Source organism: Castor canadensis, chromosome 6 (genome assembly GCF_047511655.1).
Source record: "Castor canadensis chromosome 6, mCasCan1.hap1v2, whole genome shotgun sequence".
NCBI classification, from domain to species: Eukaryota; Metazoa; Chordata; class Mammalia; order Rodentia; family Castoridae; genus Castor; species Castor canadensis.
In genome coordinates this window covers 64,892,274-64,908,929 of record NC_133391.1, presented here as the reverse complement: position 1 = coordinate 64,908,929, position 16,656 = coordinate 64,892,274, and the positions used below count along the sequence as shown (strand labels likewise).

The window sequence follows — 16,656 nt, the reverse complement described above, 5'->3', positions numbered from 1 at the left end:
GGAAAGTAGGATAGTCAGTATGAAACCAGCCACCATGTTTCTGATCAAATACAAAAACACATGCAAAAGTGTTTTAGAAACTGAAAAGCACAGGGCAAAGTTGGTTGTTTTTACTGACACTGTCATTTACAACCAAAACCATCCCAAAACATAAACACAGCTCTTTAATCTTACATATGTTGAACTTATTCATTAACCTAATAGTATTGGTATTTCTTAAGTCTACTTAGAATAATCTGTCTTCTCTTGTTTTCCAGTACAGGCTGTTAACTTTGTAGATCACATCTAGCCAAACATAAATACCTACTGGCTTATCCAAACTCTCAATAGGTACATAGTCACTGTCCTAAACACTTTGTGTGCTAAGAAACTGTCAGTTGCCATTCATTCATTCATTCTTCTCCCACATCCTCTGGGGATGTATTATGTAACTACTATCATCCAAAACTTGGACAAGGGCTTTCAATAAAGAACGATGAGCTCACCAACCTGTTGGGAATAAGCATTCAGATAACAATGTGACAGATGCTATATGAAAGCTATCCATAAAGAAGAATGGGAACTCACATGAGATATCACTCAGTTTATGTGAGAGAATTAGGAAAAGCTTTAGAGGAAAAGTTCGATTTGAACTGTGCCTTGAAAGATAAATGGATAGCAGATAGTTGGTTAGAAGGAAAAGAGGGGCAAGATGTTTCCAGCAGAGGGATGAGCACACACAGATGGGTCGCGGAGGAGGAAAAGGGCACAGTGTTTGGGGAGGAGTAATAAAATGGAGCTCTGTGGGAGCTGGAGCAGTGGGGAGAAAAGAAGCAGAGAAACAACCCAGAGGAGAGGTAGCCCTGTACCACAATAAAGAAGCTTCAAATGTGACCTGAAGTCATCTCTATCCAATGCCCTAAGAGATCTGCTCAAATGCAGATTTCTGGTTCTTGCGTCTGGGATGAAGCCTTGAATCTATATTTTCAACAAGTCCTGGAGTGACACTGACATTCACCGTCTAGAATGTTTTGCCAACAAGTTTTAAACAAGAGAATGACATGATCGGATTTGTATTTTCGACATACGCTCTCAGGCCAAGCAGACAATCGTGAAGAAGGGAGACCCACTGGTGCTATTTAGCTTGTGACTGGTTTTGCCTCAGAACCACCTGGGGAACTTGTGAAAATGCAGACTTTCCACACTTCACCCAAGACTGACTGCATCTGAATCCAGGTTGAGGGGGCCAGATTTATATTAGGTTAACCATGTGATGCTGCCATTTGTTTAGGTAAAAATAACCAAGTATTGACAATTTCTCATATTTCAATTTAATATTTTTATCAAATTCCTCCCATGTTTCTGATGTATATCAGTCTGAAAGCTGATGAAATACAAGCAGTTAAATGCTTTTCCTTTTTATTAATTATAACTGTCATTAATTAACCTAAAAAGATGGAAGCTTTATAATTTACTTACCTAAAATAAATATTAAAAGAAAAAAATGAGAAGTGCCACAATCAATCACAATGAAGTAAGGCAGCTAAGAATTTTAGAGCCAGAAGGAACACCAAAGATTATTCAGCTCTTTTTTCAGCTCCCAACACATGCTTATCTATCAGAAAACAAATGCCTAAATAGAGACGCTACCTGCTTGAGGTCTTATTGAATATTTCATTCAATTCTTCAATCACAGTGCATTTATGTTCATTTGAATTGGTATTGAAGACACTATCACAAAAAAGTGTTTGGGATTTACTTATATAGAGTGTAGGTGTCACTCGAAGGAAGTGTTAACATTCTTGAGATAAAGTGGGGATGGTCATAAAGCCAATACTTATGTATATCCGTTTTTTTTAAATGAAGCTTTTTACTTTGAGCATCGCTTGAAATGCAATAAAAGAGCTTAATAAATATTTGTTGAATAAATGATTGACCTCTAAAAATCAGCTTAAAGGAAGCACATTAATACAAAAGGTTTCTAAGGAAGTGCACAGGTTGTGAACTAAGTACAGATTTCCTGCCTCCTACCACACGTTTGGTGTCCAGCCATGACCCAACGCTACCAAGTCCCAGCCCTGCAGCCTCCACCTTTTTCCCAACTGAAAGTGCTCCAAGAGGAAACACTACAAAACCATACCTGAGCTAAGTTGAACAAACTGTGACATGGTAGGTGGCAGTGAAGCTCACAGAGAAGCAACAGCCTTCTAGGATTAATAAGTAACACTTTCTGATAGATGATGAAAGTAACTTTATAGCAATACAGCAATAGTTAATGCTAGTTCAGTAATAGAATAATAATAATAATAGCCAATATTGCCTACTATGTACCAGGCTTGTTAGCCCAGTCCTTTCCACAATCTTTGGGGTTAGCACTGTCATTATCATTCTGATTTTGGAGATGGAGATGGAGAAGTTAAGAACCACAAAAACACACAGTTGTAAAGTGGAGAGCTGAGTCCAGATCACCTGGCCCCTGGAGCTTACCAACAGAACTCTTTGACCTCACAGTGGCAAAACAAAAGGTGCCCTGCAAGCTGACCTCTTGGAGCCTCCTGACAGGGTGACAGCATTTCTGGATAATGTTATTTAGCCCCGGTCTTTTCATCCACACAGAATGGAGAATTTTAATTTGGTTAGATTACATGGAACTGAGATTCACGACACAAGCAGGGAAGGAAAGAAGAACCAAGAAGGACTGTCACTCTCTGCCTCGGCACAGCCTGGTTATCACTGCCTAACAACAGCAATACTAGATAATTTAGGCTAATAAAACCCAAACTTTAACTCTCCCCTAAAAAATGAGGGGTTTTGTGTGAAGTTATTTCTTTCTTGAAAGAAGCAGCAAAGCTATCACCAAGATTTCATTTATTCAGCAGTGTTATTAAAGAAAATACTTCCAGAAAGCAAAATAAAGACAAAATATCGTCCTATACCAGAGGTTAAAGTCCTAGATCAAGTGATTTTCAAAGAAAAAGACCACCAGCGGATAAATCCTTGTTAAATAAGAAGGATGGCTTAAAGAACTGTCCCTTCTAGCATTCCTGAGGAGCCAAGCATTCTGACAAGAACCCTATGATCTGTCACCCAGCCTATAACCCTGACACCCCTAAAGAACGCTGAGGAGCATCCCGGGAGCTCATGAGTCAGTCAACTGCACCATCTGAATACCAAGTACGGAAGAAAGAAAAGTTTAGAAAGTAAGTGCAAGGTCCCAGAGACATGCAGCAGATCTGAAAGGAATGGCCCAGCTGAAGCTGCCTTTTATTCTCGGATTGACCTTCCCACTAAACTCCCCACATCCAGCAAAGTCACGGCTCATCATGGAACAAATACAGGCAAGGCACAATACAAAGGCAGAAAATATATAAAAAGCGTGTCTTCCCAGGAAAAACACTCCAGGAATTCCCTACACAGCTAACAAAACCAAACTCAAACAGTAACAATAACTCTCTTCGAGGCAAATCAACAACCCAACCCGAGTCCACATCGCCCTACCTCACGCCGCACCTCAGGGTCCCTGCAGAGGGAAATGTGCCCTCCACTCCCAAGAAGCCTCCCAGCGTCCGGCCAAGTGCAATGGCCCCCAGAGTTGGGTTTGGCTAACTCTTACCCAGGACTTGTGATCTTGGGATTCGCAGCGCAATCTTTTCCCCCCCGGTCTTCATGCAACGCCAGTCAAGGTAAGAAATCTGTTTCCAAAGGCGCAGCGAGCGTTCGAGCAGCGACCCTTGGGAGTCTCGGTTTAGGCGCAGAGGTGGAGACGCGTTTTAGGCGCAGAGGTGGAGACGCGGGAGCAGGCAGCTCCCAACGCCTTTCCAGACCTCGGTGTTGCGCGCAGGAAGTACTTGCCGCGAACTTGAACAAGGTTTTCACTGTCTGGCCCGAGATGCTGGAGGAGGAAGGGAGAAACCCGAGCCGGGTCAGGATGCGAGCAGTTGCCTCTGCTGCAGCTGCTGCCACGGGGACAGTGGCCGCTGGGGCTGCTGCTGGAGGGGTGTGGGGGAGGAGGTGTCGATGGCGCTGAAGTCCCTAAGGCCACTGGCAGGACCCTGGTGACCCGACTCCTGCACCCTGATCGCCAGTCACTCCTGCCTGCGAGGCTTCCACCACCTGGGGGTGACCCCGCCAATGCCCGGGTCACGAAGTTGATAAACCTTGGGGTCACCTTAGGGGCTGGACGAAGTAGTGGCAGAGTGAGAGCCGTCTGCGTACTGACCCAGGTTCAGGACTAACCCCTCATCAAAGTCCCCCGAAGGAGCTCTAGAACCTCTACAAGGATTTGGGGGCCCGGGCCAGCTCCGGAGCAGCCAACTGGCGTGGACCGCGCGTCCCCCGCGTTCCTAGGGGAGCGAGCGCAAACGTGGGACAGAGAAGGGATGGGTGACCAAGCCGGCCCCTGAGTGCGACGCCGCAGCGAAGTGGCTGGGGAGGTGGGGCGAGCGGGGAGCGGAGGGTGGAGGTGGAGGGTGAGCGCCAGCTCCTCTCCTCGGAGGCGGGGCGGAGAGGGAACTCCTGGGACGCCCCAAGTCCCCAGGCTCTCCGCTGCGCCTCGCGCTCTGATTTCTTGGGGAATGGCTCCCTCTGCCGTCTACCAACGAAGCCCCGGGAGACCCGAGAACCTTAACACCAAGAAAAGGTCTTATTTATTTACTGTCTGTGGATTGCAATCCGCTTCTCTGGTTGTCCACCTTCCTCCTCCAGATTTAAGACTTTCCCCACAACCTGACGATCCAGAAAGATGCAAACTTCTCTAATTGCGAGGTAGTTCTTTCTTATATTAATTCTACCCGCTCCAAGCAAAAACAAAACCAGGCCTATACTCGTACATAAAATAATCATCGCAACCAACTCCTCTTATTAATATGAACAGTTTTTTTTTTTTTAGAAAAGTGTCTGTGAGTCCCTGTAGTCAATAATAGTTCCTGGTAAACAGTCCAGACTCCAAATTTCTTTGGGTGAATTCATAACTGGAATGAGTGAACACACTCTTTGTTTGAACAAAGACGAACATATTGGAAGCCCCTTGCCATCCATCCTTGGTGCTCTGCCTTGGAAAGACACAGGGAAAGATGGTTTTTGTGTTTAATAGCTGGTTGGCTGGTTTACCAGGCACTGCAAGGGCTCTGGTGACAGTACCTCCATTTATCTTCAGGAAACACCCCGCCACAGGCTGGGTGGTAAGGTCAGCAGGTTGGTCCAGCTTTGCCCTCTCTCAGAGTGGGGACCTGATCCAAACCGGGCCCTCAGACCCTCCCTGCCAAGAACCTGAAACTTTGCTCTGTGCAGCACAAGGCCGAATAGACCTAGAGCTGACTGGTCCACATGGCTGTTTCCTGAGGACACTGGCTGTTAGTTCATACCACTCATTCCCCCAAGCTATCTTGCTTCATGACATTTGTGACTCCACTTTCCTTTGAACGTTTTAATCAGCTTTATTGAGACATAAATTACATTCAACAATATATTGCACTTTTATTATTAAGTGCTGAGTTCCATAAGTTTTGATCAGTGTGCACACCTGTCCAGTTAATGGACAATTACATCACACTGGTAAGTTCTCTTTAAAGTCAATCGCCCACTTCGTCCCATATCTGGTCCACTGAGTTGTTTTGTGTAACTGTAGATTGTTTGTCTTTTCTAGCATTTAATGTGAATGGGATCATATAGTGCTTGTTCCTTTGTGTTTGACTTCCTTCACTTTGCATATTTTTGAAATTCATCATGTCCTTGCCTGTATATCCAAAGTTTGTTCCTTTTTATCACCGACTAGTGTTTCTTTGTATGCATATGCCCCAGGTGATTTGCCCATCCACCAAATGCTGGTGGATATTGGGGCTGTCTCCCATAATGGGGTCATTATAAATAAAGCTGCTAGGAGCATTCTTGCACAGACCCTTTTACCGGTGTACCTTGTTTCTCTTATAGGAATGGAGTCACTTGTTCATGCAGAAGTGTGTGTTTAATTGTATATACAGAGTATTGAACCATTTTCCAACACAGTTGCTTCATTTTGACCTTCGCGCCAGCACTGCATAGGAGTCATACATCACCACTTGGCTATTTGCTGTCTTTTTATGTCACTCAATTGGGTGAAAAGAGGCATCTTCTTGAAGTGTCCCCAATGACTAATAACGGTGACCACCAAAAATGCTTACTACTATTTCATCTGTTTTGTGCTATTTGTTCTTCGGTAAAGTGTCCAAAATTTTGCTCAATTTTTAATTGAGTAGTTTGTATTCTTGTTATTAGGCTCTAGGAGTTCTTTATATATTTTGAATGCCTTTGTCAGACAAGTGTATAGCAAATATACAAATCTGTTTCTTGCTTTTCAATTTCTTTGTGTGTGTATAGTATTTGAGTTTGAACTCAGGGCCTTGTGTTTGCTAGGCAGGAGGTCTACCACTTGAGCCACTCCATCAGCCCCAGATCATCAAATGTTTTAAAAACTCACTTTTGGAATACAGAGTGCCTTTTTCCCATTCTCCAATTTAAGGGGAATTGACATGTGAACAATATTGAATCCTCTAATCTATGACATGTCATATCTCTCCATTAAATTATGTGTTCTTTCATTTATCTCAGCAATATTTTATAGTTTTCAATGTTGAAAACTTGCACATACTTTAAAATACTATCTTTAAGTATCTTTTTGTTTTGTGCTATTGTAAATGAGATTTTAAAATTTTTGTTTCTAATTATTCATTGCTAGTGAGAAATGCAATGGAATTTTGTAGCCCCATACTTTGCAAGCTGAATAAAGTAACTTTCTAAGTGTATTAGTTTTTGTTCTTTTTTAAACTCTTTTGGATCTTCCATGTGCAAATAAATACGGTTTTGCTTCCTGCCTTATTTTACTGGGAGGATACCCAGTATAATGCTGAATAAAAATGGTAAGAGTTAATATCCTAATTGTTACTCTTCTTAGATCAAAAGCAGTCTTTTATCATTAAGTAAGATACAAATTTCTTTCCATTGGTTAAGAAAGTTCCTTTCTACTCATACTTCATTAAAAATAAAATTTTTTGTTTGCCATCTGGGTTCCTGTCTCAAGTGGTAGAACCCCCGTCTCACAAGTACAAGACCCTGAGTTCAAATTCCAGTGCTGCCAAAAAACAGACAGGAAAAAATTTTTTTAATTTATGTTTGTTTGTTTTACCTTGAACAATTTTTGAATTTTTTTCAAATGTCTTTCTGTATCAAAAATGTTATATTGATTTTGCTTCTTTTCTGTATTAGCTGATTAATTAATCATCAAATTGTCCTTGAATTAACTAGTATTTGTATTAATGCCCTTCCTGGTCAGTGTATATTATATTTTTTATATACTGTTGAATTTGATTTGTTAATATTTTGTTTGTAATTTTTGTGTTGATATTCAGGAGGAACATTGGTGTATATTTGTATTTTCCTTTACTATTTCCTTCTATCTATACACACATTGGATTTATTTTGCTCTTTTTTCTCCCTACATGATTTTCAGATCTTGATTTTTTTTCTGACATAAGCATTTAAAATTATAAACTCCTCTTTAAGAACTACTTTAACTATTTCCCACAAATCTTGATAGTGTTTTCTTATAGCTCAAAATACTTTTTTCTTTAATCTGTACATTATATTGAAATGTTGTTTAATTTCCAATATTTGAGGACTTTCCAGACATATTTTTGTTATTTGTTTTTTATTTAATTCTATTTTGATCAAAAAGTATATTCCACAGAATTCCAGTATCTTAAATATATTGAGATCTGCTTTATGGTCAATGTATGGTCCTTCTTGGTAAATGGTACCTATGCACCTGAAAAGAACATACAACTGGTGGTGGTGCTGGGCAAAGTGTTTTAATTATGCCAGTTGGGTCTCACTAGTTGACAGGGTTATTCAAGTCTTCCATTCCCTTACTGATTTTTGCTATCTTTATTATGAATATTGTAAAATTAATATAATCTGAGATTAGATAAGCTATTTTCATTGTTGAAAATTATACTGTTCTATTAACATGGAATTCGTAATCTATTAAAACTCCAGCTGGGCATTCGTGGCTCATGCCTGTAATCCTAGCTACTCAGGAGGCAGAGATCAGGAGGATTATGGTTCAAAGCCAGGTCCAGGCAAACAGTTTGCAAGACCCTATCCTGAAAAAAATCCATCAAAAAAAAAAAAAAAAAGCTGATGGAGTGGCTCAACGTGTAGGCCCTCAGTTCAAACCCTAGTACCACAAAAAACTTCAATTATTTATATGTCTGTTATTAATCTGGACTTTAAAAATATTATTTATACTATTAGTTTACTTTTCATAGTAATTTAACCAAACTACTCCTTTAGCTCTACGACATTCCAGTTTTTTTCCTCTTTTTTTATTGTTGTGCTAGGTGAGGGTACACTGTGGTGTTTACAAAAGTTCTTATGATATATCAAATATATCATACTTGAATTCACCCCCTCCACCATTCTCCTTTATCATCCATCCCATCCCTGGAACAGTTTCAACATGTATCATTTTTCCATTTATGTATGTGTACACTTGCACACATGTGTACATTTGCGCCATATTCACCCTTCTACACCCTTTCCCCATATCCTCCCTCCTCCCACTGGTACCAACCCACCCAGGCAAAAACTGTTCTGCTCTCTGATTCTCTAATTTGTAAAAGAAAAAATGACATTTTTGTTTAAGATACACAAGGAGTATCCTTGTGACATTTTTGTTTGTTAAGATATACAGGAGTATATCTTTGTGACATTTCCATATATATATATGCATATATAAGATATATGTATATATAAGATATATATGTATATATTCAAGTTATAACTCGAATTGGCTCATTTTCTCTATTTTTCTTCTATCTTAGTCCCCTTCTTATGGTGTTTTCAACAGATTTAAAAATTCTATTTCATTCTTGTATAGCGAATACATCAACCATATTCACCTTCTTTACTTCCTTCTTTCACCCTCTCCCTCTCATATGTAGTGCAGTCCATCTTTAGAACTTGTTTGAGCTCTTGGTGGAACTAATTCTTGTCTTGAAATGTTAGGTTAGCCAGCTCAAAATCATGGTATTTGAAATTTTATCAGTACAATGCTCTTGCAAATACTTATTAAACAAGTGGAAGGAGTAGAAGGCGGAGACATGTTCTAACAGAACAAGTTAGAATATTCCTCTTCTGTAGTATGACCACTCAACCACTTAAATCCTACAACTCTGTTACATCCAGCCTTTTGTCTTCATCACATCCATAAGAATTTCATAGCATATTTTCTCCATTACCTTATAAATTCAGCTATATTTTCTTTCTTTCAATTTACCTCTCTGGTAATATTTCCAATAAAGGCGATCAAGGCCTAGTATTTCCACCACTTAACAAACAAGATTGGCTTCTTCCACCTATGACTTCCTTTTTGTAGTGCTTTCAAATCATGTTTTTGAGATTATGATTTAGAAGCTCGCTTAGTACAGTAGAGTTAGTTTGTGGAATTTCCATTCTTCCCATTTTCCGCATTTAAAAAAATAGGGGGCATTGCAGAGTGTAAACTTATAAATATGACAGGGGTTAACTTTTTTTACTTCATTCAATCCTAACAACAAAAGGTGTGTATCACCTTTTTACAGATAAGACAACGAAGGCTCAGAGAGATCAATTAACTTACCCATGATCACAGAGGTGGGACTCATCCCAGGTCTGATGTCAAAGCTATGCTCCCTCCACCACTTCACCTGCCTTTGAACTACATTGATCTACTTTGTTCTTCTGATGGCCTACCATGGTTTTTCAAAGTTCACCTATGTGAATATTGAAAATCTTCTTTGTAGAATTTTTTTCTTAGATATTTGCTCAAGAGACCTAGAAGTTCTTGACTAAATATAGCTTCATCTTTCCTCACAACACAAATACAGGCAAGATTGGGAAAGGTTGTATCTTTAATAGATGAGGAGAACTGGGAACATGGAGTTCTTTGGAGGGGAAGTATTTTTTATTTTTTTATTATTGTTATACTGGGTGTACATCATGACAGTTACAAAAGTTCTTACAATACATCATAGTTGAGTTCACCCCTTCCATCACTCTGCATTATCAACACTTCCCCAATTCCTGGAATACTTTCAACAGGTCTCATTTTTCCATTTACATACATGTGTACACAGTACTTCCACCACATTCACCCTGTTACACCCTATGAGTGCCTCCTCAAACTCCTTTGTTTCAGTCTCCTTCCTTTTGCTGTAGATTTTCTTTATAATCCCTTCTCAAAGATGATCCTTGTCCAGTTTTTTTGAAAGATCTCTCTCTTTGAAAAATATTGGAAGAAAGGAGATGAGGAGACAGAAATGGATGAAGAAATTATATTTGCATCACTTGACCCTGTTCCTTTAGAGTTAGAGGGAGTTTTCTGTCTTTTTTATGTTTCCACAGATGTGAATTCCAAATTCAGTTGTTTATTTCCCCTAGCTCTGTGTTTTTTTTAATTTAATGTGATCCACAATAAGAAGTACATTTCTCATTATGACTAAATTCATATCTTCATATGTACATAATTAGAGCAAGTTTCATGAAGCACTTACTCTCAACTCTTCATAATGTCCTCTAAGGTTTTCTGTGGCAGTGCTTCTTGAATTTTAATGTGCATGTTAATCAGCTAGGGATTTTGTTAAATATTCAATTCTGAGTCAGTATCTGGGGTAGGACTTGTATTTATTAAACTTCTACATGGATACTTCTGTTTCTGGGGCTGCACCTTGAATAGCAAAGTTCTATTTTATTTTATTTAAATGCTAAATTACTTTTATGACTTTCAAATGTCTCTGGACTGGCAATTTGTAAAAGCATTGGTGGTGTATTTCCTGACACAATGCCATGAAGTGGGCAACTCTGGAGGTGACAGCGTGTTTATCTGGGTTATTCTTGTAAAAGTAGACTTCCTGTGTAGGGTATCATGCTTGGAAGTGGTTCAGCAAGAAGCAGACTCCATGTCCCATATACCAAGACAAAGAAAAATGATAAAGGAAAAGACATCTCAACATTGCCATTTTTAATGGCAACATTTGATATAATGAATAAATCCATTGCAATTTGGAATAAATAAATCTAAGCACAGTCTCATGACTGTGTATGAAAAGAAGTTTATAGAAAACATTGAAGGTGACTGTGGTAATGACATGCATATCAGAAAAAAAAATAGTTCCTGTGGTGTCATCTCCCTTGGTTTGCTTCCTGTGTCAGTCACGGTTCTTGTTTTCAAGTAACAGAAACCAACTCTCTCTGACCTAATAAAAACAAAACCAGGGGAGGTTTTTGAAGGATTCCAAAAGAGTGGGCAGCTGTGGGACCAAAGTTGAAAAATGAGCAAGAACCCCTCTAGTACTGGAAAGAGGAATCAAAGCCATGACCTCAGAGCAGAAAGAGCCTGGGCAGTCTTCTCCCGCTGAGATTAATGAACTTGAACCATTTCTTTCCTTAGTCCTCACATCATGCTCTCAAGATCAAAGTCACAGGAGAAAGCATCCATTTGGCTGAAATTGTGTTTCACATTCCCTTCTGGCTGTCCTAGGAAAACAGAAAAAATTTAGCCCTTCAAACTTACAAAGAGGAGCAGGTGCCCTGTATGTGATTCCTTCAAGAGCATAGAAAACTGGGGGATGGATTGCCACAAAAGTAAATAAGGGTACCACTGGGATGAGAAAATGGATGCTAAGCTATCAATAAACTGCACTGGACAAAGCAGTGTACTGTGAATACTGAATTGTGAATCAGTCAGGGCTCTTATTGCCCGTAGAGCAGGATGGTGGATGGGACTTTTCAACTCTTTGGGAACTGTGGCTATCATGGTAAAGCCGAGAGCACATGGTCCATATTCTAAAGAGTGGATCTAAACCCAACCCTTGCAGGACTCAGAACTAAACCATCAAAAACTAGCTCTGCTAGTGCCAAGAAACAGTGCCATCCCCATCTCAGGCCTTATTTCTTCCCTCCCTTTGGCAAGTTAAGTAAAGATGGATAGGAAGCAAGAAAAACAATTGCAGAGATGATGAGTGGAAGCAAGGGATGAAAGCTGACATCTCCACTCCCAGTTAGACTTTTCCTCATGTAGACAGGCAGATCTCTTTCCACACATTGGAACAGGAGGAAAGGGATTGGCAAGAGACAACGGTGGGGAACTTCTGCTACACTGTTTGGTGAGGCAAGAGCCTGAGTTTTCTTAGAGCCAAATGGACAGTGGTATATGAATTTAGCAATCTCATTGTTGTTGCCCTGCCTGTGAGGGTTGCCTGCTGCTAAGGAGCATACGCCAGCAGCAGCAGAAAGAGCAGGGAGGTAGAGGAACTCAGCTTGTGGTGCACTATCCATATCAAAGCCTGAGAAACTAGGTCCCTGCAGGACCTCCTGAAAAGCCCACTTGTGCACTACCCTTCAGCAGAGACTACACATCTGCCACAGGTGGGATTAACCATCCAGGGTGGACTGCAGCAGCAGTGACCAAGCAAGTGTTAGTTTCTTCTCTCACCCCTCCTCCAGGACCTCAACACTCTGAAAGAAACAGAACAGATGGACCCAAATGAAAAGGAAGAGAGGAGGAAAAGGAAGACACCATATACGATTCCTTAGGGCAGAGACATTTGTACCACTGGTCAAACCTACACCAAGGTGAGAGGGTGTAAAAATGGATATGAGAGGAGATGAGATTTGACCTGTACATTGGATCCCAGTGGTCTGTTTTTTTTTTGACGGTACTGAGGTTGAGCTCAAGGCCTCAAACTTGCTAGGCAGGTGCTCTACCACCTGAGCCATGTCCTCAGGCCTTGTGACTTTTTAAAACCTGAAAGTGTCTGGAATGCTGCAGGAACCTCCCAAGATGTTGTGAAGAGGCAGAAAACAACTCTTAATGTCAAAGCACACCTGAAAACGATGTTGAGAAATACAAAGACTTTGTGTTAGCATACCATTGAGTTCAGAGTCTCCAAGCAATTGGCTACATAGCAAAAGAAACTGACTCTGAGTAGTTTAAGTTTAAAAAAACAAGGAATTTTCTGATAAGCTACTGGGAGCTCAACGTAATACCAGAAGACTACAGGTCTAGATTGAGAAGGTGCATGGGACCTGCACTCTGAACCACCACTGCCTCTGGGAATAGGAGGTCTGCCTCCACCCCACAGCCAGAAAGAATTCTCCATTGCCTGAGATCTGAATTCAAAGTCCAGGGTAGATGCTCCTGATTGGCTGAGTTTCAGTCAAAGGCCCAGTTGCAAAGCAAGTGTATGTCCTGTTGCTACTTTCCTACAAGGAAGGCTTTTCCTCTCATCAGGTCTCATAAGCAGGATTATGAGAAGCCTATGCAGTGATTTGTGCAAAACAAGGGAAATGCATTTCTATATTGGGAAACTTAGCAAGTCTTTCCTTTCTGTAGTGGTTACAAGCCAATGTCAGGGATCAGGGAACAAACATGCCTGAATTTCAGTCCCATGTCCCTCTCAGATGGGAGCCCATGCACAGTGCACAAACTGAGAATTTTTCAAATATAAAAGGTAGTATAAGATGCATGCCAGAGGAAGACATCAGCATAAGAGAAATACAGAGAACACGTGAGGAGCATGCAGCCTGTGAAGATCAGTGGAGAAATGCTATTAGGAGGAGACAGACATTGTGGTACACATCCACAGACCTGGCAATTAGGATGCTGAGTCAGGAGGATACAGAGTTTGAAGCTAGCCTGGGCCACATAGAAGGAATAAAATAAAATAAGATAAAATTAAATGGAATGATAAATTAAGATAAAAAGAAAACCAAAACAAGTGTACAAAGGCAGGGCAAAAATTGGACTTTCACGTACTTAATATGAAACTGCACCACCATCAGGAGGTGACTGTCTGCATCTCGTGCAGAATTTGACCTCCAATGAGTGCAGGCACCAGTGGTATTGACAGAGGACAGGAACATCTGAATCATCAAGCAGAGTTAATTGGAACCAATAAATGCTTAATCAGTGCATTATGTTAAAATTCACATCTACTCCCTTCCTGGTTCAATGTTTAACAAAGAATATTTATGAATTTTTTTTCTTATTAAAGTTAATATTCATGTGTTTCCAAATATTACAATAATTTAGTCAAGTGTGAAAGAAAAAGATGGGCATTATTTTTAATGCTACCTAATAATCAATATATAAACTTTTACCACATATGCATTATCAATTTAAAAGTAAACACTAATAAGTTGATGCTATTTTCATTCTGAATGTAATAGAAATAAAAGCAGATTAATCACAGCATTTGATATTGACTAATTTGGGGGAAGGAGATTTGGTTCAATTAAATGATGTGCCCACAACATCCAGTCAATTCTATTGTGCATGTATCACACAGTCAAGGCTTCTGGGTCAGTTAATTTACAGATGCTGTCTCTGGAGTTTCTACAGTGAAATAGAGAGTTGACACCTATTTGAAGAGCGTTCAAGACAGGAAAAGGGTGAGGAAAGCAAGAGTGGACAGAGGAAGAGAGGACGGTGATTCAGTCACCACAGCCGTTCCAAGTGGGTCTGAATGAAGGCTGGAGTACTCAGTTACATACCTCCTTATGGGATAGTCACTGATGTAGGCTGCACCCTTGGGAAGGGCGTTCTCTTCTGCTGGAGCATTCCATTAAGAAATTCAGCTAGGAGCTATCTACAGTCAACATCCTTTGCAGCTGGGGAAATGAGTGCCTTGGTACTGAAGTGCTCCATAGTGTCCTGTCCACCACACTCTCCTCCTACCTCTTCAACTTCACCTCCTGCTGCTGTCCTCTTGCTCTCTGCTGCAGACTTTGTTCTCTTGGCTTTTCAAACAGCAGACTCATTTCTCCATCAGAGCCCTTGCTGTTCTCTGCCTAGAATGTGTGGCTTGCTCCCTAGCCTACTGCATTTCTAATTTATTGTGTTAGTCAGATTGCCCTCACTGTAGCAAAATACCTGTGACAAATCAACTTAAAGGAGGAAAAGGTTTAGTTTCAGAGGTATCAGCCCATGTTCACTGGTGCTATTGTTTTTAGGCCTGGGGGGGGAGGCAGAACACTATAGCCAGAGAGCACATGGTGGAACAAAGCTTCTAAGCTAACTGCAGCAGGGAGTCAGAGGTAGAGTTCATTTTTTATAGCAAATCCCCCCATCAAGCTTGAACCTAAATGAATCAATCCATTCATGAAATCAGAGCCTTCATGGTCCAATCAGCTCCCAAACACCCCACCTCTGAACACTGCTGCATTGGGGATCAAACCTTCAGCACATGAGTTTTAGGGGGCCACTTATGACCAAAACCATAGCATTCATCTTCTCAATGAGCCTTCCTATGCAGGGCTGCCTCCTACCCTGGCTTCCCCAGCATACCTGACTCCTTTCCCCACACTCTGCTGTGTCTTTTCTTCCTTTTCACCTTCTAATATCCTACGTGATTTACCTACTCATTATGTGCATTGCTTGATATCTGTCTTCCCCCCTCCCCCACTAGAACATAAGTTTCTCAAGGGTGAAGATCTTTGTCTGTTTTGTTTACTGGTATATCTCAGGCATGGGAGGTGTCTTGGTACACAGTAATTCTCAAGTATAATGAACATATTTTAAACAAAAGTTTTATAACTCAGTAGAGGATTTTTATTTTCCACTTGGAAGTTATTTTTCCTAAGTAGGAAATTATTTTTAAATCAGAGTCTTCTGAACATGAATTTATTTAATTCACTTAATGCATTTGCCCAAACCACAAAGTTGTCCTGATACAGCTCTCAGTAGATGTAGGTTTATCTCTCCGATTACAATCATTATCTCACTCCTGCTATAAAAGCAAAGAAAGGGAGGAGAAGCTGCAGATAAAGAATTAATTAATCAAGGTTTTCACGTTTCTGGAAACCCAGGGAATTTATATCAGCCTGCTTTGTTATTTACCTAACATTATCCTCTGGAATATTAATATTATATCCTGAGATTTACTGTCATCTATGGCCACCATGTTTACTCACAAGTGAAGAACGAGTGCCCTGGAAAAGTCTTTCCTTACATTTCTTGTACATAAATTTACTTTATAGTCTTTATGCCCTGGAATATTATTCACATTAAAATGACAAAAGATTATTTTTATCATGCAATGCTTTGCAGCCTTTTTCATAATACACGAAGGATGTTTATATGGCACATGGGGGTAGACAATAGAACTGGAGCCTTGGCCAGGCGTCTTGGTAGCCTCTGGCAGTCCTGAGCTGGCTGTCCCATGTGGTGGGAAGCTCTGCTGGACCAGATGATGTCAGAGAAAGTTAATTCTTATCAATTGGTAGGCGAAACCAACCCTCTGTTGCAAACATGGTTTACAATTTCTAATTGCTTTCTTCACCAAAAACATAGTCTATGCTCAACATTTGTAGTCAACAACCTTTGAATTTTAAAAATAAACATTTGAATATTATAAGAAGCTTCTTTGCCCTTCCCGTTGGATTTATCTATCAACACATAAATTCTTCTCTCTCCCCTTTATGTTGCAGAGGCTGCAAGCCTGAGAAGTAGTTTTTTCTCTGGTGCACAGGCCAACAGAACAAAATGTTCTGGGTGCCGTTTTAGGCTCCGTCTTACAGATAAACTCACGTGTTATTTGAAATCATTCTTCTTTCTCCAGCAGCAGTGGTAAGGCATGGCATGGGGCTCTCAGATGTGACTTCCTA

At 40.5% G+C, this 16,656-nt stretch overlaps 1 protein-coding gene across 1 annotated transcript in view; it reads right to left on the bottom strand.

Annotated features, from left to right (window-relative positions):
• Window positions 1-4,401, bottom strand: part of Megf10 (multiple EGF like domains 10) — a 164,364-nt gene extending 159,963 nt beyond the window's left edge. Inside the window, exon 1 of the mRNA XM_074076610.1 lies at window positions 3,593-4,401. The gene's annotated coding sequence lies outside the window, so the exon portion shown is untranslated. The remainder of the gene's footprint in view (window positions 1-3,592) is intronic.
• Between the last annotated feature and the right edge of the window lie 12,255 nt (window positions 4,402-16,656).